This window comes from Oryza sativa, chromosome 5, assembly GCF_034140825.1.
Source record: "Oryza sativa Japonica Group chromosome 5, ASM3414082v1".
NCBI lineage: Eukaryota > Viridiplantae > Streptophyta > Magnoliopsida > Poales > Poaceae > Oryza > Oryza sativa.
The window spans coordinates 12,018,395-12,022,621 of record NC_089039.1 but is presented as its reverse complement, the minus strand read 5'-3'; the positions used below and the strand labels follow the sequence as shown (position 1 = coordinate 12,022,621).

General features: G+C 46.7%; 1 long non-coding RNA gene across 1 annotated transcript; it reads right to left on the bottom strand.

The window, feature by feature from the left end:
• Nucleotides 1–208: 208 nt before the first annotated feature.
• Nucleotides 209–3,717, bottom strand: LOC136356748 (uncharacterized). The gene is made up of 3 exons (XR_010741684.1): nucleotides 2,976–3,717; nucleotides 2,798–2,900; nucleotides 209–436 (listed from the first exon to the last, which is right to left on the bottom strand). It is a non-coding gene; the product is annotated as an uncharacterized lncRNA (long non-coding RNA).
• Nucleotides 3,718–4,227: the final 510 nt, after the last annotated feature.

Below are 4,227 nucleotides of genomic sequence, written 5' to 3'. Positions count from 1 at the left end.
ATCATAACATCAATGCTAAAATTGTGGCAATAGATACATGTTGCCACAATCTTAAAATTGTTGCTAGCCGTGGTAATAAATAGCGTGGTAATAGTGTTGGCACCTGGGGATGGAATTCCCGAATACATGGAGCGTACACTGTACTAGTCCCATGATCAGTGGCTAGCACACGCATCCACAACATTGCTATCACATCCATACAACATACTTGGCATATAAATAGGCAAGTGGCTCTTATAACTTAGCGGTGCAAAGGTCTTACATAGTAGTTAGGCTGACCGGCCAAATAAAAGAGTTTAAACGCAGCGGAAAAGATAAAGATACATAAGTTCTTCAGTATGCCCATCTACCAAACCACACAGGCAACTGACTAGGAACCACCCTAGAAAGAACCATCCTTAGAAACTCCGGTAACACCCGCTTCCTGCAAACAAGACTAAAAACAACAACAAGAGGTGGGTCAATACACGAGGTAATGGCAAGTCCTACCCAAACCTTGGGAAACCTAGGAATATTGCAAGCTAAGTTCAAGGATGGCTATATTTGTGGCTCATTTTCAGCACAAAGCAAATTTTATTTCACAATAGCAAATAATAGTAGATTGCAACGAAACTTTGTAAATCAAAGGATAAACAACAGTAATAGTAACATTAATATTTTCATAGTACCATCCTTGCGCCCTCCATGGCAACAAGTAACAATTTTATTCTTAACCCACGCTGGACAAAAACCATCACCATTATTCACCATACCCATTTCATAATTTATTTAACAAAAATCACCAACACTATACTTGTATCATTTCACCAAGTCGCTCATGACCGTGAGCACGGCTAATCGATTAGTTTATACTCTGCAGAGTTTGTACAACTTTACCCACATGATGTGATAGAAGCCAAAAGGCTACACTCTAGTTGTTTTGGTACCCGTCGGTACCCCACACTCTACACATTGAATGTGGACTAGAGGTCACAACGAAGCCGTTACATTGCTTAAAGTCTAGCCTTGCATGAGCACGGAGAGTGTTTCTCCACATTGGCAATGAACCAATGCCGCTAGGAAAGGTGGGCCCCATCCTAATCCTAACGCTGTGAGGCGAACACATCCGTTCCCTCAACGAGGCACTATCCGTTATATTGGATATGCTTAGACGCCCATGCCATATGGCGAACACAACCGTTCCCATAGAGGGTCACATGGGTAGCTCCTATGAACCATCGCTCAGACTAGTCCCTACTACAACGGCCTCCCAATGCAAGGCTAAACAGTAAACAACTTAATAAGCCAAGGTCGCCCCATAACCGACACATGTGGTTGCACGGTAATCTTAGTTGGTGACACATAGTTCAGTCCTTAATCGACTCGGGCGTACACTCCCCCTATCGGTGTGCAACTACCACCATATGCACACCACTTGCCGCCCAAGCCTAAAATCATCGTTTTTTTCAATTTTCAATTTTCACAAAAATAACAGAGGCAACCCCTCCATGTCATTTTCTTTTTTCAATTATCCCATTTATAAATAGTGAATATCATGTCATAAGTAACCATCGGGAATTTCTAAGCATGGCTAAGCAATAGCTATATTAGTAGCTCGAATATACCCACGGTGGTGCTTGGATAGTACCACATAAATACCCATCCTAGTGGTTCAACAGTAAGGATAATCAATATATCAAGGTAGGTAATGCAGCAAATAGATCATTTCTACCAATACCCCATTTTCTTTATAAAACATCGCATGCAATTTATAAAATAATCAAGCATTTGCGAAGATATAGGATTCAACATGATCGAAGGAGGAATTGAATAGGACTTGCCTTGCTCAGTTGGTTACTCAAATAACTCTTGGTCCTACACACTCTCGTCAACAGCTACAATTGATTCGTCCTCTATTTAAATTTAAACGTACATTCAAATGAACATCCAATAAAACTCTAAGATAAAATATGATGCATGGTGCATGAACATGTTCAGTGTATAGAGGGTGATTTAATATAAATTTAGGGGAAAGAATCGCCTAAATCCGATGTTGTACGTGCAAGTTATCGCGTTTCTAATATTTAAAGTACGGTAAATACGAAGTTTACTATTTAAATTTAAATTAGTGAAAATTTTCACAACAGTGGTGATAATTTTGAGTGTACAGTATTAAAGGGAGCATTATTATGAATCTAACAAAATTTGGTTCACCTCAAACGGAGTTAAAATAAATTCTCTATGATTTTCCAAAGTTTAAGCATTTTATAGTGCATAAATAATTAACCGAAACCATTTTATTAATTTCTCTTTACAAAAGCCTGAAGCGTACTCTCTTTCCTACATGGAAAACGTATTACAGTAGTCCGCATACACTTAAAACAGTGGGGTCCACATGTACGTGTCTCGTGTATTTATCATTTCAACCCTACTCTTTTTATTATTTACATATAAGTCCAAGGTCCCACTTGTAAGTGTATTGGCGCTTTGTATTGGGAGCCCTAGAGTTTTGCTTATTTATGAATAGGACCGGTCTTCTTCCCCAACAGGAAGGAACGAGGGGAGCGGCATGGGGGCGGCTCGGGACGGCCTTGCCGGCGGCGAGCGGCGGTGGGGCTGGCTAGAGCGGAGGCAGGGGTGGCTAGAGGAGGTTAACGTGCATCTCCTGGAGGCGGTGGCGCGGCCGGGGGTGTCTAAAGGCAGCGAGCGCCATGGCCGGCGTTGGCGGCGGTTCTGGACGTCGGCGGCCGGCGTGCTACGATCGACAGCGATTCGATTCCTTTCTAGGGGAGGGTCTAGGGACTACGAGAATCCTTACCCCGTGCGTGGTTGGAGTGGAGATGGTCCGAGGCAGCGTGGCGACGAGCTCCCGAGGCGGTCGGCGGCGACAATGGTGGCGGCGGATCTCCGGTCGAGGGGTCCTAAAATAGATTGCTGAAATGGATTTAGGGAGGTCCTATGATCCTGGTGGCGCGAGGAATCGAGAGGGAACTCACCGAGGCGACGGCTCGATGGTGTGGGTTCGGCGGCGGCGCTCTGTTCGGCCGGCGCGGGGCGCGACGGTGGCGCGGGCGTTCCCGGCGAATCAGAGAGTTTCGGTCTTCGGCTTTGGGTGTGGAGGTTGAGAGTGGTGTGGAGAGTTAGCTGGCGCGAGGGTTCGATTTATAGGCGAGGTAGGAGCGAGAGGCAAGCGCGGGGATTTGTCACGAACTGCTCGGCGTCTCTCGCGCGCGCAGGCGGTGGTCGGCGGGGAACACGGCTTGCAGCAGGCGTCGGCTTTGCGCAGGGATTGCAGAGGGGGTGCAGGGGTATTCAGAGGGAGCCAAGGCGGTCGATCTCGCCTTGTCGCTTCGGGCGTCGGCTTTGGCAGGGGGCGGCGGCGTTGGATTGGCCACGGCGGCTGCGGTGGTCGGCGCCTGGGCGCGGCAGGGAATCGGCAGGGATGGCGTCGGCTTTGTGCAGCCTTGGCACAGCGGGATTCGTGGGCTGAGGGTGGCGCAGTGTCGCGTCGCGTCGTTGCTCGGGCAGAGAGAGAGAGGGAGAGCAAGAGAGCGGCAGCTCCGGGTTGGGCGAGCCGGCGAGGGACGCGGCGAAGGCAGCGGCAGGGCCTCGGGCAGGGGCGCACCAGCCTTGCTTCAGCTTTGCCAGCGGGAATCGCGGGCAGAGGTTGCTTGGTCGGCTTGGAAACGATGACCTCGATCTCGCACGCTAGGTGCTCGATGAATTGCCTGAAAGGAATAGATGGAGAGAAGGGAGAAAGACAGAGAGCAGGGATAAGGAGATGGTGGCTGGCAGGTGGGGCCAATGGTCCTTAGGCCCACTGGTCAGAGAGATAACGGGAGAAGGGATGAGGTGAGAGGATTTTTCTCTGGGAATTTTCAAGAAGGCCGAGAGTTTGATTAATTTTTTTGGATATGCTACTGTGCTCAAAAGCTTGTGCAAAAATTTCTGGAGGTTAGTCTGGTCAAGACCTCCACTTGGTAAATTTTTGGGATTTTTCTCACGTGCAGTTTATTGTTTTGAAAATTCAAACAAGTTCACTGTTTTTATTTTAATTTGAATCAAATTTTGTATGCTTTCATCTTTTTAATTGAGATGCAAAACTTGTGAGATTTGTGAAAGGTTATTTCAAGTGTCTACCACTTATTTTAATTAGTTCCTTTTTGTTTATATTTATTGCATGCAAATGAGTTATGAGATGCATGGAAAATCCAAGAACACCAAAATTAACTTCAAATGACAAGGACA